The sequence below is a fragment of the Zootermopsis nevadensis genome, unplaced genomic scaffold (assembly GCF_977971745.1).
Source record: "Zootermopsis nevadensis isolate Lab colony 2312 unplaced genomic scaffold, Znev_1.0 Znev_ptg000029l, whole genome shotgun sequence".
Classification (NCBI taxonomy): Eukaryota; Metazoa; Arthropoda; class Insecta; order Blattodea; family Termopsidae; genus Zootermopsis; species Zootermopsis nevadensis.
Window position 1 is genome coordinate 5,276,746 of NW_028259161.1, and position 27,427 is coordinate 5,304,172.

Genomic DNA, 27,427 nt, shown 5'->3' on the forward strand with positions numbered 1-27,427 from the left:
AACCGCTCTCCACGCTTCTAGTTGATGTGGACAGAAAAAGAGGAATTCACATGACAGCAGCGAAAGACAAGAATGCCTCTCGGAGTCGATTTATTTACCACTTTTTCATTCCAGTTGACCTCACTTTGAAAAAGGCAACTCGTTTTGTGTTTGCATAATTGAAATCTGCCTACAACAGAAGCTTAGATTAGTGTAGCGTCCAAATGATGCAGGTAGATATTATTTTAATGATGTGTTTAAAAAGAAATTGATGTTTAAGTTCATTCTATGGACAAAATTTGTTCTGTTTAGTGGCCGGCGGAATGTGTGTTAATTCAAGCAGACTATGAATTTTGCTTACACAAAGCAAGAGTGGAGATTTTTACGGTTGAAGTATAAAGTTTATAGATGAAGCACCAAATATTACTACAAAAATTACAGGAGTGTGTCATTGTGGGATATTAGGCCTAAGTACAAAATGCGAAATATTTATTTCAACCAGTCTGTAAGTTTAAGAATAAAATTTTTGTAAATTTAGTGCGACGTTTAGTATGCAGATGTAAGAAATTGAAACGTAATTATATTCGGGAAACCTAGAGGAAATAGACGACGCTGTGAATGCAAACGAAGATGGAAGGATAATATTAAAATATACTGTAACGGAATGTGATGTTCGGTTTGTTCACAGAATTTCTGAATACCGTGACCAAACGTTCTTCACTTCCGGTCTGCTTTTTGTACCAAATGAAATGTTAAGTTTCAGATTGCGGAGATGTTCAAGTCAGTCCGTTAGATCAATAGGGAGTTAGGAAATGCAAATACGGCTTCTGTTATTATTGGTTGAGAAGGAGTTTAAATCGATACGTAGACCGAGATACTTAATACCTTAGCCTTTACGCACAAAAATATGCCCTGTACATACACTTGTAGACACTCGAAAATGTTTTGAATATAACATATAAATATATTTCAAATTGTCATATAATATTTAAGGTGTTTCTTGCGTGTTTCACAAAACCGAAAAGTAGATGTGTCTTGTACTTCTTGTTATCTTGTTTTCGATACTTAATTATTTGGTGATGAAAAAATTGTGTTAAATGTCTCATTGTATACAGTTTTATAATTCGGAGGTGACTGGCAATTTTCTACCATCTCGGAAGAGTTTTTATACTTTCTGGACCCGTGTTGTCATTCCCTCAATGAAAATATCATAAACTTCGCCATTGTTAGTGCTATATATAAGCATGGCAGATTTTATGTTGGCTTAAATGTTGACATATCTCGATATGTGACCATGTTTTCAAGCTACCTGTTAGTTCGTTTCTCTTAAATATTCTCTGTGCTTTAATTCCAAATCAAAATCTATTTTCTCCTTCATTTGAGGTTGTTTGTCGAGGATAAATCAGTTAGCGTGCAATTTTATACGTCCAGTTCAGAGAGTTAACAAAATGGAAGGTTAAATCCAAGATCACGTGTGTTCTTGAAGGATGTTTGTCATTCGAGTTTACCGTCAGGCTATTTCCACAAAGACGTTTGTTGTACTCGATGATTAATATGGACATATATATACATTCTGTTGATGCATAGTGTAATATATTATAATTTTATATTCTTAATGAGCCATTTAGTCATAAACAAATTAATACAGACGGGGGGGGGGGGGGGCGTACAGCGCCATCACTCAACTCGTTTATCTCCCAGTGCAGTAGTGTCGAGCTGTCAAATTCTGCTATTGATAATGACGTCACGACCACCCAACCGGTTCACCCATCTTGGCATTCTAATAACTGGATCCTGTCACTTAATATGTGAAATCCCTACGGCCCGTTTGTATATCGGTCGGTAACTATATGCCGGGACGAACTGGTTGCTAGGTTACCGATTGTTGTCCGTTTCTATTCGGATGCGTTTCGATTCTCTGGGGGAAGGAGCCACGTGGGGGCGTAGGATTGAGAGGTATGCTCTTTGGAATATATTGACATTCCAAAGGCGTTCTTCGCGCCATGTCACGTACGCCATTGCTGCGCTACCATGCGTCGAGGTCTCTGTTGCGTCTAAGGTTATTCCTGCACTAATATGACGCTTCTGTCCTCCCTGACAGAGCAGGTTGGTTTAGTGGCAAGGTGCTTGTATTAGGGAGGCAGTCGGTTGAAATCTCGACCGTGCTACAGTTCCTTTAATGTCTGAAGGCTTATATCGATTTAGCCCACGATCGTGTCCTTCTGAATTCTTACTTGTCATTTAAGTAAGACCGTTCTTCTGCCAGACTCTATGCAGCATACAGCGTGAGTGTGTGGTCTTAAGTCAACAGTGCTTGTTTCTCTTCATAACAGATGCCCACTAGACATTTCTAAATCCTCTCCCTTGCGTGTACCCAATGAAATGCGTAAATATGTTAATGGGCTTAGGCACACAATTTAAACTCAGAGTTTGGTGAGATTTCAGATTCTCACGGCGTTGAATATGAAGATTGTTGTCTTCTGGGATGTTACGTTTCCCCTAGTGATGGAAGAGTAAGCACCTCTGAAACGTCGATCAGTGTTTATTAGACTACGCTACGCAAACATCCAAGAAGGCAGCTATATACACCTCACAGATTTGCTTACGCACGTGTTCAGCACGAATAACGCTTTATGAACACAATATGTCCGTCTGTAGCGTCATTCAGAGGAAAGTCGCAATGAACTGTCGAGTGGAGAAGGCATTCCTGTTGTACGTGGGCTGTGGGAGTAGAGGTTCTTACCTTTTGAGACTTCTGAGCAGATTCGTAAAATTGTTGAGTGTTTCGGAGTCGCAAAGTCAGAATGAAGTGGTTAATAACCACTGGTTATCACTCTTCATTATTGTGAAGGTCTCGAGTTCGAATCTTGGCCCGGGACCGGCTATTCTGTTGATGCTCTTCGTAGTTTTACTCAGTTTCCCCAACCAAAAAGCTGGCACAGAAACTTTAAAAAGGGGCCTGCCATAGCTCAGGCTGTTAGTTGCTTGCTTTTCACTGCTGTGGTCCGGGTTCGTGCCCAGGTCTGTCTAGTGGGGTTTTCAGGTGGAAAAAGTGGCACTGGGACAGGTTCTTCTCCGAGTTCCATCACTGCCCCATGTTCACTCATGCATCATCTGAGGGATGGCCCAGTTCCATGGAGACCCCGTCGTAACAACAGCAACTTTAAATAAACGAGGACGTCTTCCTGGAATAGCATATAAATTGTGGCTCATATTCATAATCATCCTACCATCTCTCATTGATAGGTAATCTTAGCTGGTAGGCTGATAAGGCTTGTATGCCTAATATCGTTACATTGCTTAAGCACCCAAAATAGGTCTGTCGGCTTTTGAACACGCGTCCTTTTGAGGGGTGTTAGATGTTCGCAAAGCCATTAATTACAAATGGAGTAACAACGAGTGAGTTAATTATTTTACATCAGCTGGGAGCATAAAATTTATAAATAAGTGAAATCGTTTTTTGGAAACTCGTTCAATTTTTTGTCCCGTTCTCTAAACCCACCTGCGTTCCCACGCTCCGTCCAATTTCAATAGCTTTTGTTGGCTCACCTTTTTAAGAAGTGCCTGTGAGCTGCTGCGCTGAAGAAATAAAAGAATTTCAATGTCAGTCCACCTTCATGTTATGCTGTGAGTAATTGGGAGTTCTTTGACAAGGGTCGTGATGTGTGAGAAGCTAGGGATCTACTGTTGTTTTTCCTTCACCACTAGGCCTTGAGATCTATAGATCTATAGATATCCTTACCGCAATATCTTAAAATGTGGTAAAATTAATTGGCTTTCGTGTAGAGTTGTCCAAAATAAATGTGATTGCCTTGCTGAGAATAAGCAAGCCCTTTTAGCGACTATATGTTTTGGGAATGACCGGGATAGCTTCGTCAGTTTTCGTCATCAGTCTGCGGGGTGGACGACCGGGATTCGAATCCTGGCAGGGCAGAAATTTTTTTCTCCGTCACAATGTGCAGGCCGGCTCTGAGGCCCACCTAGCCTTCTACCTAGTGGGTATGGGCGTAAAGCTTCCGGGGCGTAAAGCTGAACACTTACCCTGTCCAATGCAGAAGTTAAAAATACATGGAATTATAAATCCACCCCTTCGTACGTCTGTATGGCGTGGTGCTTAGTTAAGGACCAAGGACGTCTTTACCTTTATCTCACTAACGGAATTCATGTCCTTTAATTGCCCTCGTGTGAACAGGCTCATTTACAAATTAAAAGTCGCAATCTCATTTATATGTTTGAGTACAAATCTTTGACGAATTTTGCAAACACACACTCGGATTTTATAACCAAGATGATGTTATCAGCTTACAACATAAATGCGGCCGTTTATTTTCCAAAAGTTGTAAATCTCATCAGACGCACAAACACGCACACATACGCAACCAAATACGAGGAACTCTGATGCGGACATTCATTCAGGTAAGAGATCAGGGTTATAAACAGCTTTATCTTAAGCAGCCTAAAATTACAAGTCTAGAATAAACGAACTCTCGGCTTAGTAAGATTGTTGTAATGTTATTGTTACTTCTACAGCTTAACTGTACAACCATAGTTTTATACGAATTTTTATCATATAGCAGGCCTTATATGAACATGTGGTCTCAAGAGAGAATTTTGAAAACCACTACTTACGTTTTATGAACAAACTAAATAATTATCAAGTTTAGAAATTTTCTGCTAAAATCCAATGACTCTGATAAGTATTAATTAAGGGCGTTAAGTATATGCAAACTACCTAAAAGCACGAATTTAAACTAAATAACATTTAATACTGCAGTTCTCAACCTAAAAACACAGCGCGTCTCCATTGCAAATATCAGTTTGGTAATGTTGTTTACGAAAATAACCGCTGTTATAATTCTGAGAATTGTAGAAAATCCATTAACAGACCCCGCTCTCTACGGACAAAATACAGCCATTGAATTTTAAAGCAGAAGGTACAAACTGTTTAATGTGCTATGAGGGGTTAAACGCAAATCTCATTCACTCTGCTAAGGATTTTCGTTGTTTCTGTACATCAGATAGAAAGATAAGAAACGATATCTTCCTTCCACATCCACCCTCATTTGGTATTCAGTATCTCCCGTGTCTGATGGACATGTGTGAGGCACTTTGTACCAACTTCATGTGGTTAAAAAAGAGCCACATGCGAGGTGACCCTAGTGACCTACTCCCGCTTCGTTTTGACTGCTGTAGGGTAGTTTACTGACGTCATAGTTGTGGATAACAGTACGAAACTGAATGAGGGATCACTGTGCATTCTGCAAGCAGGAAGTTATTGCAAGCACGTGCCAGGCGTGTTGGCTTCAAGCCCAGTTTTCGGTCTCCAGGGAGAGATACTGGTAGTAGGCTTTGCTGTGATGGGTCAGTGGCGGATTCAAAGGTCTTGTTTAGCACAGCAGCTTTTTTAGGAGAAAACTTGCCAAAAGTTCAGCTGGCCTGATACTGTTATGGTTTTCCTCAGTACCCGCAGGGACAGTAACTCAGATTAGCCCACGACAGGTTTCTTCCACATCCATTTTGCCTCATCGTTGATATTTTTTACTTCACGCTCTGTGAGTTGTGCGGGTGGTATGGCGCCATTACATAAGCAGGGCAAAAGTTTTTGACGTCACAATTGAATATGGCCAGTGACCTTTGCGTTTGTGGGGTGTCTGGTGCCTGTCGAGCTGGGTGATGACGTCTTAACGAATATTCTACTACGTCATTGAACTGCTAACACTTCACAAAACACCGCCACTTTATAATCTCTGTAGTATTGCTAAATACTATACTATACAGCGAAGTACGCTGAGAAAATGCGCGTACAAGATTGGGTGCCCTCGTTTCGGGCAACAGCTCATTTGCGGAGTTGAAAGTTTATGGCCTCATGCTCAGAAATGCGGACAGTTGGATCCGCCACTAACAACCACTGGCTGCATGAAGCCTTGAAAGCCTTTACCTTTCTGTCAGTACGGGACTAAGTATTTGTTTTATCACCATAGCCGGCAATCATTTGTCCCAGAGCGAACGGTACTTTGGTTCTGATGTAATCACAATAAGCCAAATTGCATTTTGTCCTTGGTTTAAACATTGTGTATGAAAGGTTCTTTTAATTAATTTTAATTCGATGTATTTAATCACTGGCCAGCCCCTGCAGATCATTTTAAGCAATTTCACTTTTTTGATTAGTTAGCTGAGTGGAATGATGAGAGGGGAATGAAATTTAAATATTCCTATGTTCGTTCTTTAATCTCCGGATATAATGAGTTTTAATTGTAGAAATGCGCTGAATTCCCGTAACAGAGAAGTGGATTCATAAGAAACTACAGAGACGCGGATCTGATATGTACGCTTTATTTGTCTCTGGTCTTTCTTACGCTGATTTATTTCTTATCCATTAATACTGTGGTGTACTAACTTTTATCTACGATTGTCTTCAATCTAATTGCGTCACGTCTCTCTATACTTGTGATTCATTACAGAAAGTAATTTATTTGCATTTTAAGCATTGTTTTCCTGCGCAATAACACATTTGGCTTCAGCTTTAATTTTAAGATCCGAATGAGTCATACCTGTGCAGACCTACGCCTGAATTGCACCGTAGTCTTCAGAGATCCAGCGACGACGCGTTCGTTGACCGCCGCGTGAATGGGTCTCTATGTGTTGTTTCTGCGAACACATTAACCCGGTATTAAGATGACGATTACAGATAAGAGAGCATTAGCTTCTGTGCTGATGTGGTCTTGCTGCTTGTCGTTTCCGCGGTTGAGTCCATGCAGCGAACGGGATCTGCTGCCCTGTGCGTGCGTCTGTAGGTTCACGTATGAGGTATAGGATGATCGGAAAGTTGTGCAACCCATATTAAAACATTTATTTGTGGTTGCGATTAATTACAGTTGGACTGAATTTTTGTTTGCTGAGTGCAAGAAGTGTTCACTGTCGAACACTACCTGGCATGGCGTTCTTACATAACTTGCCAGAGTGAGATTCGTCTGTGCCAAAAGAATTGACAATATTTCGTTTGGTGGGCCGCTTCTGTGACACAGGAGCTTCTAGCCGGGTTGCATCAAAACACGAAGAAAAAAATGAATGCACGCATCGCTGAACGCGGTGGACGTTTCCAACCCTTGATATAACACTGCCCTTCTGTTTTATGATTTCAGTGTCATTTATTTTTTGAAAAATATAGCATGAGTCAGGAATGGGTTGCGTGACTTTTAGATCGCTTTGTATGTGTGTATGTACTTATAATGCGTGTATTTGCGTATATATGCAAGCTTATCTTTTTGTTTATATGTATATGTGGGTCTACAAACGTACATGCAAATGGGGTTCCTTCATCAGGGGTGAAGCACATGGGCCGTAAGATGAACCACCCACTTTCACCCAATGCCGAGGTTAAGAATGCATGAATCTATACTCCCACACCTCTTTAAATTGCCATGGTTTCGTGCTTATTTATTACCAGGGATAACTTTAATTTAAACCTTACAGTAGGCCTACATTTAAGCTATTGTACTATTAGGCTATTAGGCCATCATGTTGTTCACAAGATGGAAACCGTCTTGTGATATTACACGTATTTTTCTACGTCGGGAATAATTTTCTCCAATTCTAATTCTTTAGGATGTTGAACCAAGGCATGTCCAGTCATCATTTTATGAGCTGTGGTATGTCAGTGTGGTCTGCTGAATTCTGGGGCGACACTTTGCTAGTGAATAAGAGGAGTGTCTTAAGTCTATAATCTGTTAATAACTTGCCAGAACATTTATGCATGTCATATTTTTGTTCAGTAGCCTGACTATTGATACTACATAAAATGTACACGTAAATGTAGAAACTCAGAAAAAATTATAATTCACTATACTGATAGCAATTTTATAACAAAGTATGAAGCATAAACATTTTGCATGTCTACACTGCACTTGTATTTCTTGTTTGCCATAGAAAAATGAACATTAATTACATCTCGATTTGTTGTCATGCAGCTACAGAATATTTGTCGTGTAATTCCGCTCTGTTGGTTTAAAAAAAAACAGCTGTACAGTTTACGAATTTTCTGCTCGAGCACTGCGAACACATACAGTGAACACAGCTTGGTACAGTCACTTGTGTTCAGTGTTCATTTCGACAACAAAGCTCCGTATTTATTGAATGAGTGTGAGGATAGACGTGTATGTCAGTATATAGCGCGACACTCTCTGACTTGCGAAAATAAATTTTGCTTGTCAAAGAGACAGAACAGCTAAGTAGTGGGTTTCGGTCGCTCGAACACTGGGACTGTCAGTTCGAATCTAATTCGAGGAATTGTCGTATATTCGCCTTTTTGTTGTCTGCTCTCCGGTATGTGTTATGGCTTTTTGTCCAATCTAAGGAGTTCTCCAGAATATTTAACAGATTAAATTCGAATACGCAGTGCATTAAAACCGTATAAGATGACGGAATAGGAACAAGAATGTTTGTTGAAGCCTGAAGGAAGAGACAAAGATCAGTTCTACTGTTTAAACAGACAGAGTCGCCGACTTTGGGCTAGGCCCCGAGGTTGAACGTCCGGAATTACTTGAATGACAGCTTCAAATGGCTCATCATCACTATAGAAATGTTTTGTAATATTTTAAACGGCACTTTGCATTCTGAAGTTAGTAATAGCCTAATCTCGAAATGTCGTGAGTCTCGACTCGTGGATAAATTGGCAGTGAGTAAAGGATTAGACGGTTAATCATGGCAGCCGTAAATGTGTTGTACTTACTGGATTTTATTTTCTTTCTTTTTCTAAGCTGTATAGTTTCTTAATTCTTATACCAGTTTCACAATTCTGTTTTCAGGCTTTTCTTGGCTTACAGAGCAGAGTTTAAAGTTCACACGCACATTGACTCAGTACAAGTTACTGCAGAGGGCGCTTGACGAATACCTAGAAAGCTACATGCAAACCCTAGTAATTATTTAGCGAAATGTAATTACAATTACTTGGAGTGTTTAAAAAATATATGTGAAAGTTATTCTAGGTACAGCAATTCCTTCCTATGAAAGTTCCATTTCTAATTAGGCATACTGTTCGTCCCTCACGCAAACTTCGTCCGTCCTTCGCCAGTTCCATGATCGTGACTTTTCAGTCTCATCACTTCGTACTAATCCGTTCAATTGAATTCGTATTATGCCCTTTGAAGTATTTATGTATTTCTTACATTATCCTTTATGTATATAAAGCTACCTCTTAGCGCCTTGTAGGTTCGTCGGAGGAACGTACAGTCTCCATCTTCAAGGCTGAAGTGGTGATGCTTGGAAGTGTAGGGATTTATAGAGGATTTGAGGAAGGGAAGACTGAGGGAGCGGGACAATCAGGGAGAAGGAATGAAGGGGCGAAGGTACCGGGTCAGTACGGAGTCTCCAAGAAACTTTGATATATGAGACCACACGGCGCCAAAACCCAGATCGTCGTGATCCTTACCTCCGTGAAGACCTCAGATCTCACAAAGCTATCTTTTAAGGCCTGCAAGCAAACAGATCGTAATTTTTGATTATTACAAGAGATTTCAGATCCTCACGGCGGCAAAGATGTCGATTATGGTCTTCTTGGTTGTTTCAAAATTTCGTAGATCATTATAAACGTTTCTAAGGGACGTATTATCTCCATATTCAGATTTCGATATTACCGTTTTATAAATTTCAGTTAGGGCTGTCATGAAAAGGTCTATAGAAATTTTCTAAAATGATGAACGCAATCTAGGAAACGAGCCAGGCCCATGCGTTAACAGACCTGTCTGCTGAGTCGGTTTTGCTCCTGAAACAAGAAAAGTAACAGCAGTTGATCACATAATACAAAGAACAATTGCAGCTATTCGGCAGCTAGACGGGTGTACTTCTTATAAAGATGAAGGTTTTCTGATTGGCTGAGAACAATAGTCTTTGTAACACCTTTCACCTATATGTTAAAGTGACCACTTCATTTCTTGCTTCGCGAAGAGCTTTCGCCCTTACTACGTAGACCAGGGATTCAAGGCGGTCGTATCGGGTGCACGCAAATTTATTTCCTCTTTGAGGTGACTGAAAATTAACTTCTGTTTAGGAAGATAGAAATCAACCTTTAACAGTTTGTCCAATAAACGCTTTAATTTCTTTGCCATAAAATTCCATTCTGATTCTTTCTACCCCTCTTACAAATCTTGTACGCTTTATCCCCGTCCATTTTTTCTAACCATTTATTTTCGTCTGTCTTCTTCATATGCTTGTCTTCACATTTCGTTAGACAGCACATAAAATCTAAAATCGTGTATAATCTGAACACTACTTTATGTCACAGTCTATACCGAAAGATGTGTCTTGTTTTTACTTAAAAATGTTTTTAGAGTAATTTATTTTAAGAAACTTTGGAAAGTTTGATATTGATATTCTTGTGCCTCATGCAATTAAACACGGCCGCCGAATATTTTCCTAATTCAAGGAGCGAACCGATACTCTTGTATTTCAATAGAATCTAAATTTAGAAGTTGCTTCGCAGACTCAGCCGATCTGCTTACTTTTTGGTCACCCGCTTCGAACGGTTCTGAATTTTGACCTGCGTGTTTTTGCCACAATACATCGTAATGATAATTGTTTTACTTGTCCACTGTTGAGTGTTTTCAATGTTTCGTTACTTACATCCATTTCAGTCCCTTTATCTCCTCTGAAGGCATGCAACAGAACAGACACACTTATTAATAGACCCGTATTTTTTGTCGTCCTTTACAAAGTTTACTGAGTATGTTTTGTGGTCAACTTAAATTTCTTAATTGCTTTATCCGTTTGCTCATCAGTTTATATTGTTAAGTGGGTATATTTTGTAAGACTTGAGGTTCTCACAGCGGTGAGTATGAAGATATCCGTCTTCTGGGTTATTGCGCTGTGTACGTGCTACCATTGGTCCACTCCCATACCTGCTCCCATTGGCTCGGGGCAGGCTACACCTTTCACTTCCCGACCTTTAAATCCAGCTCCTCACACCCTATTGGCATATTCATCGCCCTGATGACGGAGGCAGTATGACCTCTGAAACGTTGGTTAACATCGACCAGACTACACAGCGCAATAACCCAGAAGACGGATATCTGGGTATATTTTGTTTCCTTTGTGGGCTGTACTTAAGTTTAACAAACCGGGTATTGTACCTTCTTCGTAGGTAGTTCTTAGGTTTAACAGATCGAGTGTGGAATTTCCGTTGTCTATTTATGTTAATCGTAAACAAACTTCATTTAAGATTCCTGCTGCTTCATATCGGTTTTCCTGGAGTTTAGCGAGTCGAATTTGGAATGTAGGCCTACTGTTTTCGATTTACTTGAAGTTTAACAGATTAAATTTTAAATATGCTCGGTCAGTTTGGTGAATGTTAACAGAGAGAATTTGGAAACTGCTGAAGATGACCGACGTTTGAAACCCTGATGATGGAGGGAGTTTTTGCCTCTGAAACGTCTGTCAGTATCTACCAGATTACATGGTGCAACATTCCAGAAGACAGCTCTCTTCTTACCTGTCTTCGTGAGAACCTGAAATCTCACTTGGAATCTGCTGTTGGAGTTTTAACACTTCCTTCAGTTTCACAGGCGAATTTGGAATAGTAATTCGCCTCTCGTCAGGCTTTGTATACGTTAGCTGTAAGCAGCAGTCAGGCAATGGGAGACTGTCGGGGAAATGTTAAGCCGTTTCTGAAACTTGGAGTAAGGTTTCCTTAGCGGCAACACTTGTTACAGGCCAGTAATGCACATGGACTTGAGACCACTCCGGGGCTTCACTCTGAAGCACTCAGCTACTTCAGAAGTATTACCTTGCTGAAGTGCGCCTGTCATACACAGCACCATGACTGACGTTTTAACTCTAGCACAGCGTACGGTTGGGCACAATGCTGATGAAGATGATGAGGGATTTTAGGTAGTTTGGGAACCATGAAGTAACTACCGAGATTTATTACTCAGTCTTACTGATAATGAGTGAGTGCTGAAGTCGTGTCATTGAAAGCCGAAATTTCTATTAATAAAACATAAGAGAACAGCTTTGTTCCCCACAATATATACCGTGATCCGGGCCCGATTTTTTTTCATTAGCGTTTATAACATTGGAGGTATACCTGTATACTCTGTCCTCTCCATTCCTACCTATCGCTTGCTTTCTTCTCTTTTTCTTCCTTGCTTTCTCGTTCTGTCCCTCTCTTATGTATTTCTGTCTTTTTGCTGTGTTTGTGCCTCTCTATCCTGTGTGAAACATTGGAGAAGTCAGAGTAATACAATTACGACCCTCTGTTACAACGACTGACTTTCAAGCAATAGTCTGGACTTACGGAGGCGCCTTAAGACTTTGGGTTATTTGCGCAGTTTTGTGTATCTGCTGCTTATTTTGGTCTGGCTCTAAAAACAAATATTAACCAAGTTATTAACAGATGGAGAAATCAATAGCCTGTGGCCTCAAAGTCAATCCACCTGAGCTCTGCACTACACTACACCCTGTTCGTTACAGTGCATGGATTGTTTACAGTCAGCACTGATCGGTTTCAATGTCATCACCTGACCACTGATTTGGCATGTGAAATAATTCATTTCATTTATTTAAGTGCTTGACAACAGCCAAATAAGGCCAATAACTGCCAAGCACTAACAACAGTGTAAAATAAAATATAATAATAATAAAAGTAACAAGTGTCAGACAACATGCCAGCCCCTGGATCTGCAGCCTAAGGGTAGTATAAAATGAGATTGAACTCTGATTCTCCCCACAATACAATCAAGTGTTGAGCTAGTCTTCCCGTTTAGACAGGGCAAAATTGGCAACAATCATTTTCTCTGTCTGGACATAAAATAATGTCAAGGCTTGTCATATACGTAATAAATTTATAAGGTGAGTAGTGGGTTGCATTAACAAACGAATTTAACGCCTACTTACTGCAGGTACGGCTATGTTTATTTCGACCAGCGAAAGCAAGTTGGATAGGTGATGTGAGGGTGTTAGTTCAAGGCATGAGGAGACGGCCTGCGTCACTAATATCGACCTCAAAACTCCAATATTTGGTGTACCTAATACCGCTATTTGAATGTACAAAGTTCCTGTATTATTGAAACTCATATCAAATTCGGATCGCGTTTTAAACGTCAGCGTAAGAAATGAAGGTTCAACTGTGATGTCATGTTAGAAGAAAGGAATATTCTGAACTGCATATTGTCAGTTTAATGTAAAATTACTCTGTGTATATGCAAAGGTATTAATCAACGAAGTATCTAATAAACCATCTAATTCTTAGGTAATGTCATTCTAATGCTCAGGGCCATAATCGTGTTGCAAAATCCGGTGTTAGAAGGACGCAGTCTTCTTTATAGAGGACACATTTAAATTAATCAATTAATTCTATTGATTGTCATTTAACACCTCCTTCAGCCAATTGAATACTCACTCTAAACACGTACTTTTTCCATTTTAATGTTATTTTTTGTTGCAGGTGTCTGCTTTCGTAAAGCTTTTTAAACTAGCATTCACTAATAATCCTTAATTCACGTATCCGAGCTGACTCGGACAGTGTCCTGTTATTCAGGCCTGCTACGGAAAGGTAAAGATGTCCTTTTCCCGATTCATGCCGCGAAGACGTATGGGGCCCTAGATAAATTATGTTCCTCTAAAATATTAGCTTGTACTCTCCATTTCTGAATCGCGCATAGTTTTCTTATTCATTGTCTTCTTCTTCATTTCTTTCATTCGTTATCGTCATCTTCTTCTCTTCTACTTTCACAAAGAAGTATCGGCGTATGGCGCTGCTTTGGAATGCACTCATAACACCGTATGTGTGGTGGATTTTGTACTTATATTCAAGGGCGTTTTGAGGACTGGAAGAGGTCCTCGGTTTCGTCTTCAGGTAGCGTGAGGAACTATTGACCCCCCGCGGTGTCATCATCCTGCAGCATCGATCAGTAGCCTCGAGTATTGACTTATGTCGTCATTCACTTGTTTGCCGGACTCAGAACATCTGTTTGATTAGGCGGAGAAAAATAACGTGACTGCTTGTACAATGAGTGTAGGCCTACGTATTGAATTGAGAACAGAAAGTTTGTCCATCGAATACGGAAGGACAAGTTTAATACGCGAAACAATAGAACTTATGTGTCTGTGTGATTGTGTTGAAGAATCATCGTGACCAAACAACTAATATTTTGAAATAACATAATCCTGCTAATACGTATGCTTACGTATGATAGCCGGGATGATCCACTTTGAAGTCACTGGAACGTTCCGTTTTGTGTTAAGAGACAATAATTTGCTGGTAACCATTCTATAATTACTTTTTTTCCAAATAAACTTTTTGTATCAATTGCATTTGTTATAACAACATAAATGTATTTTGACATAATCCAGTTTAACAACCTAACTTATTCTATCTAAACTCACTGAAGCGTTAGCGAAACCTGTGTTAATTAATTCATAAAAATCAGCACAAATCAGATTAGCCTACATACGTAGCTAATCGAATACATTTCAGAACAGAAGACAAATAAGAACCGAAACAACATAAAACTAAAAATGTATGTCGGTATTGAAGTTAGATTCGACGGTGTTCATGTGACATGTTACATGATCAGTGTGATAACAGAGGCGTACTGGCCAGAGCTGATGTGTCTCTGAAGTATTGCAAGTAGAGAAAATATCATCTCGACTTTAAAGACACAGAATCTCACGGTAACTCCGTGCAACAAAAATGAAGAGCTTGAAATTTTCTAACTTCAAAACTGAATGTTATTTAAGCATACAGCTGGCCTCATAATTTCAGCCATTTGTAATTACGTTGTGTTTGTTCGTATGTGTGCTTCGCGAAAAACGTTCTGAAATAGAACGGATGAACTGGATCCATGTAGATTATGAATAGGCATTTTACACCTAAACTAACCCTGGAATCGACTGGGCTTTAACGAAGACCTTGGTAATCTATAGGCCTAATTTACGAGCGCAATGATGTCGATAGGTTAGCAGGAGACCGTGTTTTTATTATAATGTTAAAAATAATATAATCATATTTTATTTTTGTCACAATCAAATAGTCTGCTGACTCTCATTTACTCCATGGAGAAAACTTTTACTAGAGAAGCTTGTAGTCGCTTAGCTAGTCAAAAATATCCCAACTTTCATGGAACCCAAAGGTTTATTACGACGTTTATAAGAGTCCTCTCCACCCGTTCCTATCCTGATCCAGATAAATCTACACACCACCCCCCTAGTTATTTAAGGTTCAGCGAAATATTGTACTCCCGTCTACGCCTTGGACTTCCAAGTGGTCTCTTTCATTCAGTCTCCCCAACCAAAAAGTTTGTGCGTACTTTTCATCTCCCCCATCTGTGCTACATGCGACACTAAAACAGGCTACAGAATTGTCCGTCTGTCATTTAGTGTCCGTCGATGTCTCGAAGGTGGTATCTTCGCTGCGGGTATTGTAACCAGACATTTGCATTTATTTCTCATTTACGTACACAGAGTTCTCTGAACAGGGGCTGGAAGGTAAGCAGTAGAAGCATACACAGGCACGTGTTCATTCGTCATGTATCGGATTTGTTTTCTACATACATTTTTAAATAGTTCTCAACGGCACAAATTTGTCTTCTCAGCAAAGGACTGATACATTACACGACACAAATCCAATAAATAGGACCATTTTGCAAACAGAATTTTGTTATACAGCCCTCTGTGTTCTTTTCATGAGGGGTCATCGGATAAAACGCAGGTGTAGTTCAAAGCAACATCACCACAGAGGTTTTCATTCTATAACGCCTCGATACAACAAGGCTGCATTCTTTATTGGGCGAATTAACTCAACTCATAATTGAATCTTCCATAAAATACCTTTACCGTTATAGGCTCAACACGTTTTCTCTCTTAAGTCTTTTTCTTCTTCTCTGACTTGAATTTAGACACAGAGACAGTTTTATTTTGGAAGTAGACGTAAGACCAGGGAGTCATGTCCAACATTGCAAACTGTAACCAACAGACTTGATAAATCTCAATTGTCAATGACAATTTTATTTTTAGATATACAGTATGGCATCTGTCGTGACAACGGATCATAAGTGTCGAATTGTGACGAAGATCTACAAAGCGTGAGCAAACGTGATGAAGCGTAACTAGGCGTGATTTACTGTAAAGACGTGACGAGATGCGGCCAGAAGAGTCGAATCGTCACAAAAATTGTCAAAACATTACCGAACGAAACAAAATACACAAACCTAACCTAACCTAACCTAACCTAACGTAATCCAGCACATGCTAACCTAACCACTAGTCACTTCTTCTAACGTATTGCAATGTAGCCAAAACTAACCGATCCGTACGTAATATAAGGTAGACGTAACGGAACGTGACATGGTGATCACGCGTGCTCTAGCGTGACATAAGGTGACTAAGCGTGATCTGCGCTCACGTTGTGACAAAGGATCACCATAAGTGTCGAATTGTGATGAAGATTTAGAAAATGCGAGCAAACGTGATGAAGCGTGATGAAGCGTGACTAGGCGTGATTTATCGTAAAGGCGTGACGAGATGTGGCCAGAAGAGTCGAAAGATCACGAATTTAAACAAAGCGTGACAATGCGTGACAAAGCGTGACTAGTTGTGACGTACTGTAAGGGCGTGATGAATTGTGGCCATAAGTGTCGAATCGTCACAAAAATTTTCAAAACATTATCGAACGTAACAAAATACACAAACCTAACCTAACCTAGCGTAACCCAACCCAACCCAACCTAACCTAACGCAACCCAGCACATGCTACTCTAACCACTAGTTACTTATAACGTATTGCAGTGTAGCCAAAAATAACCGATCCATACGTAACATAAGGTAGACGTTCCGAAACGTGACATGGTGATCACGCGTGCTCTAGCGTGACATAGGGTGACTAAGCGTGATCTGCGCTCACGTCGTGACAAAGGATCATCATAAGTGTCGAATTGTGACGAAAATTTAGAAAGTGTGAGCAAACGTGACAAAGCGTGATGAAGCGTGACTAGGTGTAAAGGCGTGACGGGATGTTTCCAGAAGAGTCGAAAGATCACGAATTTAAACAACGCGTGACCATGCGTGACAAAGCGTGACTAGTGATGTACTGTAACGGCGTGACGAATTGTTGCCGTAAGTGTCGAAACGTCACAAAAATTTTCAAAACATTACCTAACTTAACAAAATACACCACCCAAACCTAACATAACTTAAAATAACCTAAGTTAACCCAACCTAACGTAAGTTAACTGAACTTAACCTAACGTCACCCTACCCATCCTAACTTAACTTGTTACTTCATCTAACTTATTGGAATTTTGCTAAAATTAACCGTACTGTACGTTACATGACGTAAGCGTGCCGAAACATGACTTACTGATCACGCCTGCTCAAGCGTGACCTAGCGTGTCTAAGCGTGACCTGCGGTCACGTCGTGACTAGGGTTTATGCAAAAACCGACTTTTGAAAAACCGGTTTTTGAATTTCAGTATTTACAAAAAACCGGTTAAACAGGTTTTAGAATTTTTACAAAAAACAAAACAAAATATAATTGAAACATTAAAAAATATATTAATACTTATTTTAAATTTTTCAGTTTATTTAATATTTATGGAACTACAAAAATATAACAAAATAAAATATACTCTGTACAAAACCAAATAAAAAACTAAAATAACTGAAATCCATACAAAATATCAGTTATAAACTATGTCGGTTGCTAGATCCAAGTTAAAAATTTATAGCTTCTCAGAAACTAATTCTAATGTTTTCTTAGCAACGCAGGAACTAGCTATTGAAACTAAGCCCAAATTAAAATCTTCCGCAAAATGGTGTACGTTGATATTCAAATATCTGCGATTTATTTTGCTAGTCCACTCATTTAAATTCATAGAAATTTTTTCCCCATTTTTCTTAATACAATCCAATTCATTTATAGTTTCACGTTTGGCATTGTCATAAAACGTATGAATGAGATCAATTACTCCAGAGTTGTTTTTTGGTAATGAATATCCGCGTTGTTGCAAAGACTCTCGTATGAACGTGCTTGTCGTAATGCTATTAATGGACAATCCATCCATTGCAGAAAGTTTTGCTATAATTTCTTCTAAACTGCTCTTTTTCACGAAATTAAAAATAGAATGCGTTTGTGGATTTGCATGTCAAACATTCGCCTGACTCATGAACATTAGTTTTACTACAATATGCTTGTGCCAGAGGCGATTTCAAGTCAAAATATTAACGTTTTTAATTAATTGATTAACTAATGTTTCCATATTATTTCTAGTATCTAAAACCGGTTTTTTAAATTTTAAAAACCGGTTTTCGAATTTTATAAATTTATCCAAAAAAAAACGGTTTTTAAACCCGGTTTTTAAAAACCGACAAACCCCAGTATTTACGAAACATACTATGGAGCTGTTCCTTAAGAATCTAATAATAGTTATTGAGCGAGACAAGAAATTTCCTGCTTTTCTCTACATTTATTTATTTATGGTTTACTTAACGACGCTTTCAGCATCTCAGATTATATAGCGTTGAATTATAGGGTGGCTCGTGGATAATTAATTGGAGAGGGTGTAGGATAATGAGCTCCCTTCTGCCCTTCCGACTTTAATGGAACCATGTTCAAAAGAGTTCGCCACTTCCCAATATATACGCCTCGCCCTGTTTGATAAAACGAAGTTTGCGTTTTGTGTAAAATAATTGACCATCTGAGAACTGAGGTCTTAACAACTGTGAATATGGTCTCACACAAGATTTGAGTACTCGTGAGTTCAGCAACAAAACTGAAATTGCTTTTAGAAACGATCTCATGTAATCAGCGTGTTGTGTAGTTAACCAGTGATATAGACTATGCGGATTTGTACACTCCTGAGTTCCCACAGTGATGACAACTCTGCAGAGGTAATGTATGTTCGGTCATTCGCCTCGAGGCGGTTGCAGGGTCCACCTTGATTTGAGTACGAAAGAACTCAATGACGGCTGTCAGAGACATTGACCTTAGACTACGCTAAAATCTGTGCCACTTCTCACGTCGTTCTACATGGCCGTCACTAACTGAAAGCGGAGGTAGAATAGCCCATCAAATTTTATGTAGAGGCAGTGTCTAGGAGTTGTGGTCCGCGTGCTCTCAGTGTGCAGCAGTAAAGTTGTCGACACTGGCGGCGAACAGGTTAACATAGAGGTAGAATGTTAAACTAGCATTCTGAAAGTATCGGGCTCTGATAATTACATTCTATCGGATAAGTGATATTTCGTGTCTTTTGTCTTGTGTGGACTTTTAGGTAGATACCGGCCTTTCTGAGGAGCATACTCCTCCGTCTTCAGCGTTAAATATTCTTTGGTTTTCCCCATTCCTTTCATGATAACTTCGGGATAAACAATATATAATTATCCAGTTTTGTATTCGAGATGTATTGATATCGAGTCTTTACCAGATCTCTGTCTCTTTTGCCATAAATGTTCGTGGATTTTCCCTAGTTTGTCCATGTGAATGTCGGAATATCACTTTGGAACAGGATGAAAGCGCCTCCCTACTCTTCCCTTTCGTCAGTGATGACAATAGTCCTATATCATTCGACACTGTGATCGTGTATTCTGTGAAGCTGAAACAGCGTTGTTAAATAACCTAGGAATGAATAATGTGTGTGAGTAACGATTTTTTCCTTCCTACGTGCAACTTATGATTCACTCCTTATAAACCGTACTACAGAGATACATTTATGTTACAATGTCTCGTGTGACATCCGTTGGAGTAAACAAATGAGCATTTTAACAAGAAGACGCAATTAAGTCGTAGAGATGAATGTTGTCAGGAATGCCGGTTATTGGCTGATAATTGTATGTCGAGATGCTCACTTCCTGTTTGTACTGCAAATAAACTGTAAAAGCAGAATGTCTGAAAATTAGTGCAGTATTTTGTTTCGTTTCCTTGGAAACCAGCAGTAACCGAGGTATTTCTTTTCAGAAATCCGGTAAATTGCAGCTCAACTCATAATCGAGCTTAACATGCCGCCAGAAGGTGGCTTGTTAAAGTTCGTTGTCGTCCGATGTGATACGACGTGTCGTCTCTGATTGCATCTTAGTTATATTATGTGGCATTCATTGTACGTCGTCTGAGGTATACTTAATATACACGACGTTTCGGGAGTCCGTTCTATTACCTGCACATTTATGTATCCCCGATTACTTCAGTTCGGAAGCGTTGTTGATGGAGTAGGCCTATATAGCGTTTCTCTCTCTCTCTCTCTCTCTCTGTCTCTGTGTTCGTTCATGAACTCACTATTTGGGGTAGAGTCCTTATTTCAAGGCTGGAAGTATCTCATCTGGTCAAGTAATTCTCTATATTTTATAGACCCTGAATGATTGTTACCGTTTTAACAAGTGCCCGATTCTGGGACCTGTACTGAGTCAAATAGCAAGAACGCTTAGACAACGAATACAGTTCTTTCAGGTGTAGTTTTCATGAATCTCCTTCCGGTTGCATCTTCAGTTCGGCATCCGGTTTCAGTGTAATTTCGGGTGTGGAATGCTGAAGTGACTACCTAGCTGTGTGGTCTCGGTTCGACGACCGGGTGAGTACCTCGCTAAAGGTGCCGTTTATGGTCCCGCCTGGGAGAGTAATTGACGTTTCCTCTTGGGATATCACGTATACATGGACATGTCCAGCGAGCTTTTGGCCACTACGAGCCTCGACAGACATAGGTCACACACGGGACCCACCGGAGACAGAAGGCGTCCTCGAAATTAACACCAATGTTTCTCTTCTCTGTGCTGGACTATGTTCTATCCGTCGTTAAGTGGACTTTTTTTTTTCTTATGTCAAATGTGGTATAAAGTACAGCAGAATAATGATTGTTTGCACTTGCGCACTAGTACGCTTTGCGAAAGTAACATTAGCCGTTGTCTGTCAGTACACACTTTAACGCACTATGATAAAACAAAAGACTGAGGAACGCTGTTACATGTAGCGAACAGGGCTCTAATAGTCTAAATAGGACATTCGTCATTAAAGCGAATTTAAAACGTTAGAACAAATGAGTGAACTCTGAATTGCGTTTTACTGCCATCTGACGGAAGATAAAGCATAATTAAATTACGCTTTTGTGTGTGAAAACAACTGTAAATTTGATTTCGTACAGACGACTGAGCTAAAGACAGCCTGTTCTTAATGCTAGACACATCGCAGGATTTATTGTGTTGAATTAATTACTCTGTAAAACTGCAGAGGTTAGTTAGTGTCGAAATAAATGGAAGGAAATTGTTAACATTGGGGGATAAGGATTGAAATGAGGCGGTTTTGGTCTTGGTAATTCAAGGGACTAAACAGCACGACACGAAAACTATACAACTGAATTTACTATGTCCAGCGCGATGCTGTAGTTATTAGATGCAAAAGTAATCTAACAGGGTTTTTTTTTGTTTCTATTTCACTGGAGCAATAAAACTAATTACTTTTTATTAGTGGTCTATGTAACTACACTGTCGATGTCTGAAACTGTAGATCATCGAATAATAGGACGATTGATGAATAAAATAATAGAAAATATGTGGATTGAGCGCTCGATTCCTAGTTTAAGATATTTTTCCGGAATGTGCCTGAATAAACTCAAGAATATCAAAGATACAGAATGCAGGATATCCAGTCACCGGGTCGAATTCTGAAATCGGGGCTTGCCGATTTTGAAGTAGGTGTGATAACCATTTCACTGTCGTTTTCAGTAGTTGTTTCAGTTAGTGAATGTTAGTTTTTGTGTTGCCAACACATCTGCTTTCACACTGTGAGAACTCTTGTCTGATTTTTTTATATACTGAAATTAAGGAATTTATTCCAGCAATTATGTATTGGCTCCATAAAGGCCACCAGCAAATTTGCTTATGAAGTCCATCTGTTAATTACTGTTCAAAAATTTAAAAAAAGCATAAAAATAGCATAACTGAGAACTTGTGTAGCATATTTCATGCAGGAATCTCTTACGTTATATTAATTGTGTATATTCCGTAAGTCCGTTTTATAGTCTGCAAAACTAAGCTCTATTACCGCAAAAATTTGCAGGATCGTGTATTAAGTGGCGTTACATTCACATCTCAGGACGTCTTATTGGTATTAAATTTACCCCGGTGATGGAGACAGTAAGTTCGTCCGAAACGTCGATCTATATCTACTGCACCAAACGGAATAACATCCCCCCCAGAAGCCATCTTTATGCACGCCGTGAGAACTTCAACTGTCACCTCACACACACACACACACACACACACACACGCACGCATGCACACCTGCGCACGCATCTTTTCTTTTAATAACGTTTTGAAGCGGCTAGCAACACGTGCAGAAATTAAATGTGGGACAGGTATGTTGTTTGTATTCAGAATGTCTTTCCCCCTCCACAACAGCACACTTACAAATATCTTCGTGATTTTCTTTAACAAAAGCTACTGACCAAACAACACAAATTTGCTCAAATCAAGATTCTGTGCAGCCTCAGCTTCATGGAATATTTAGAGCGATATCGAAATTAAGGTAATAAATTTCTTGTGGTTGGCTAACCTTGTCTGTCCACGAATATTGTCGAAGTGACATTCGGGTCGAGCCCGATGATGCGGACGTGGTAAGACGTGGGGGATGAGTCACTGTGCAGCAAATGGCGATTTGTGTGTGTTATATACTCTTTTAATTTTGATAAAGACTGTCTTATAATTAAGCCTGCCTTTATGGCAGATATTGTGTGTGATGTTTTTTTGTAATAACGTGCAAAATTACATTTTTACATTGTGTTGTAATGAGTGGAAGTAACTTACACGTGTGTGAACCAAGACTTACGAATACATGCATGCAGTGCAGTCGAGCCAGCCAGCAGGTCAGTGTAATGGAGCAGCTTACGTAAAAACAAATCTAAAGTTCTGAAATTTATTTATTAGAATTTTGCCGGTAATAGTAGTTATTTTAAATGGCATGTTAATTGCTAGCAGTACCAAATATTGACCCAAAGTTTACTGATAAATGTGTTGATCAGGAATGTATTCTGTAACATGAACAATTGATTATATAGTTCTTATAAAGTCGGTAATCTAGTGACCTCAGTCTGTACGCTATGTTGACTGCTTGAACCCTCTAAAACCCAGTGGTAGCTATATTTACAACCGGCTTTAATAATCAGCAACTTTGCACTTTGCCCGCATTGTCTATTTATGGGTTTCGTAAAACTCTTTTAAGTAGTCAGCAATGATTTACGTAAATGTCGTCGACAGATTGATCACTATCCTTTGAGGTTAGAATTGCATTTTTAAATGTTGTTTAGCTGACCTTAGGCTTCAAAGACCTAATCAGTATTTCCGAGTCCGTCTGTTGGAAGAGATAATTCCAATTAATTTAAAACCAAAATAAACACGTGTATTACCTAATAAGTTGGCCACATTCTTACCTTTGAATTACAGACCAGTTCTGCCGTCAAGTTTATTTGGAAGTTGTTTAGAAACACTAGCTTTTTACGTACACAGCCATAAACTCATTATTATGTATTCTGGAATTGGTTTTAACCTTGAAAATTAATTATGGTTTACATTTATTTTGTTGATTATGAAACCAGTTTCCTTCAGCCTTCACTATGGTAGATACTACTGCAAAGAAAGATTGAATGTGTTTGACAACAGGGCTTTGAAGAGAATAATTGGACAAATGAGGATTGAAGTGACAGGAGATTGGAGAACGTTTTGTTATGAACTCTACGTGTACTCTTCAAGTATCGTTCGAATGATGAAATCATATATGATGTCTGTTCTATGATTATCTTTGATTGAAGATGTCAAAAGTTATGCCGGTGTTGCGTGATTATCTTTGCAGTATTAATAAGACCAATTAAAACATCGCATTTGCAAGTAATACATGAGGAAAATACGTTTAACCCATTTCAGGAAGTGCACGTTTACGTTTGTTGTGTAATACAATCAAGTAATTTACCAATAAATCCCATATGTTATGTCTGGCGTGGGCTTATTATATTGTAGTGTATGCTGCGTCGTGTTCCGCGTCCCAGTTCCAGGGGCTGGACAGCCCTTAGTAGTCCAGTGAACAATAGTGCAGGGAGTGTGGAGTTTGTATGGTGGATTGGAAGATGAAGGCTTACAGGACGCAGTTTCATTGCTCAAGGACTGACTTGTAACCTACTGACACGACTGGTTTAGTATTCAGAACTGAAAATTTACTGAATTACTGGATTGCTGACTGACGCACAGAATTATTGTTTTATTGTCATCTCGACTTAATGTCTTAAGGATTCTCTTGTCCATTGGTTTTCTCGGCTGGAGTTCGGCTTTCGAGCGAGGAGAGAGCCCCGTCAAATGTTGGGTGCTAGCTAACGTTTCGGCAAACGTTCCTTTTTCCATTTTCAGGGTGTATGAGGTGGGATGATTACGGAAGGGTTTATATAGGACAGGCAATGGGTGCGAGATGAGTTTGCTGGTACTGATCTCGTCTACCTTGAAAATGGCAAACGCAATGTTCGCCAAAACGTTGTTTAACGCCAAACATTCGTCGTGGCTTACCCGAAAGTCGAAGTTATACATTTTCCTAAAGATTGTTTAGTTATTGACTAATATATATGAATTACTTATTAAGCAAAAAAAAAATCTGAAATTTTGATTTGCATACAGACTTTTATCGGCAGAATTGAGGGAGTTACTAGCCTGATGAATTACAACCTGACTGAATTGGTTGTAACGCCATGCAGACGTGTAAGTGGGTACCAGCGTTTCGAAAGAACCAATTACCTGCATCCCCAGAACTGAACCTCTTTCTCAGAACCGACAGGTGCCGGAAAAGTCCTTCTGTAACAGATTTTAAGCTATCGTGGTGATTCATTATTGGTGTCGAGTGTTTCTATGTCCTCGTTAAGGCCTTGGATGTTGGAATATCAGCACTTTTATACGTAATGTGTGCACGGTATTTCCTTTACTCTTAATTGAAGCTAAATTACACAGAATGGACGGTGAGAGAACTCGTTTCGAGTGAAAGGACGTTCGCGTATGACACCAGGCTGTCAAGAGGACCGGTCATTCATAAACAACTTCGCGTACCTTCGCCATCATCACACTCCTTCCTCATGATACGTCATGTCTTTCAAGTAGTCTCTTTCACTGTATTAAGTTCCTGTCTCTCGATTGACCTAAATTTCGTATTTCTTGACTTTATCACTCTGTACTACTAGGCTAAGATTAGGCCTGCGTTTTATTCTGTACGCAACCCGCCGTATTTGAATAGCTGTATATCCCCAGTCACCTAGAATGAGAGACTGGGTGTGACCTGCGTCGAGGATATGCGTTGCGTAGAGATTATAAATGTTTATATGACACGTAGGTAGAATGAAAGAAAAGAATTAGAATGATTGAAAAAAGGTTAGGAAGAAAGAAAGAAAGAAAGAAAGAAAGAAAGAATAAACAAACCAACTTCATGAAGGCGAGTCAGCTTTATGAAGGATAGTCCTCCATCAGAAGGTAATAGTTAAGATAGTGAAGACATTTCCATCCTTCTATGGGACCCGAAGTTTTGTCTCCATGTTTAAAAGAGCAAGCCATTGAACCCTGTCCTTATCCAAATTAATCCAGTCCACACCCTAATATTTAAGATCCGTTGTAATAATTTATTTCCGTCTACGTCCAAGTTTTCGACGTGGCCTGGTTTCTGTCACAGTTTTCCGATTGAAACTGTATTTGTCATGCATCCCACGTGTGCTGCACTCCGCGAATAAATACTCTGAACGGTGGAAGATGTGATTAATTAGTAGGATTTGAGGTTTCCACGGTCGTGAGTACAAAGATGCCTGTAATCGAAATTACCGCCACGTTGGTCTAGCGGTTAGAACGCTGGCCTTGTAATCCTGGGGTCTCGGGTTCGATTCGAGGCTGTGCCCGAATTTATAACTTGTGTTGGGCAAGGCCGTGGTCTAGGCAACACGGAGTTTTCCTCCGGGGACTTCCCCGGTTTCTCCGTGGCATCTCAACAATTAGTCCATTCACACACAGAAGAAGGCAATGGCAAACCACTTCTGGATCATCTGCCAAGAACGTATATGAACAGGTCCCAGTCCGAGAAAAGGATGCTGTTCATATGGACCTGTCGTCAGACAGAACACTAATAATAAAATAGTCAAAATTAATTTGTCGTGCCGCACGAATATGTTTGGCGCGCAAGCGGTTGGTCATCCCTGATGCACATTTCCAGTAGTATTACGCCTACCCAGCTGTTCGCCTTGGTTTACTGTGATGACGCCAAACAGTATAACTGACCCTTAACGTTCACAGCACGCCCATTCTAATCGCAATTGAATACTGTTAAGTTCACATAATACATGAGTCACCATCAAAACCTCTACGTACCCCTTCTTTCTCGAATTTTCTGTATGCAGCTTGAAGGGCGTCTCCTTTGAACCTCTCGTCTTGCGGTCAGAATGGAAACTTCCTATCAAACAGTTGAAATCGTAATTCGTAGCCTACTGCCCAATTCGAATGTCCGCACGTTTGGAGACTCTACTGGCTGAGGTGTTCCATGATTTTCCTCAGTCTGTAAACATTATGACTTTTTCGTGTGGCTCTCTTTTCACGTATTATCCCGAGTGCTGTATGTAAGTAAGTGATATTTCAGATTCTCATGGCGGAACTGAAACGTCGGTCAACTTGTACGACGCAGTATCTAACATTTCTGGGTACAGGAGAAGAATGTGACACGGACAGTGTTTTATGTCCCGTTTACAGACCCAAGGAATAAGTTCTGTACACTCAGCAGTTCTCGTTCCGCGTCTGTGGTACGTACGCCAGACGACTAATTACTCTTTTCAACGTAATGGCTCTTAATTGCAGGTAATTTGTTCATTATTTCCTCCGGCTTTCTGCATGCGTTCCGTCTCTTCTCACTTCTTGACAGCCCGAAAGCTGACGTTAGCAATGTGTCAGGAGAAGTTCTATTAGCTTACTGGTTCTTGCCTCCTCATCAACGCTTCGCTCTGCATGCGCGAAAGCAATGGATGTTGAGAATTGCTCAACATTTTAAATGAATCCATGAACTGAACTGTGTGGCAGGCCAAAGAGGTATTTCCTGTAAAGTTCACAGATGTTCTCTGTTCAAGAAGTTAGTTCCCCTCCCGCATGGACTAAGAGGTTCAATACCATGTTGACGAAAGCTCGCCATTGAACCCTACCCAGAGCCAGTTAAATCCACTCTTCGTATACACACCTTATTTCTTCAATATTAATATTAATATCATTCCGTCTATGCTTAAATAGCCTCACTTGAAGTTCTAACTTTCCTGCCATCCCCTACCTTTCTCTTGATATTATGTATTTTTCCCCATTCTCATTCTCATTTTTATTTTTATTTCTTATCTCCAAACATTCTCCTTAGCACTTCACGACGTTCTGATATTATGATTGAGTGACAGAGAGTAAATTGAATAGTGTGGCTTAGTCTACATGACTGAGAGAA

The 27,427-nt window shown here is 39.7% G+C and overlaps 1 protein-coding gene across 4 annotated transcripts in view; it reads left to right on the plus strand.

Annotated features, from left to right (window-relative positions):
• The window catches only part of LOC110835786 (uncharacterized), a 768,515-nt gene that overhangs the window by 333,318 nt on the left and 407,770 nt on the right, over positions 1-27,427 (plus strand). The window contains exon 1 of one of the 4 annotated variants that reach the window (XM_087358221.1): positions 22,547-22,811. The exons of the other annotated variants lie outside the window; for them this stretch is intronic. The gene's annotated coding sequence lies outside the window, so the exon portion shown is untranslated. Of the gene's footprint in view, positions 1-22,546; positions 22,812-27,427 lie in introns of those variants that run through there. 4 annotated transcript variants of the gene reach the window in all.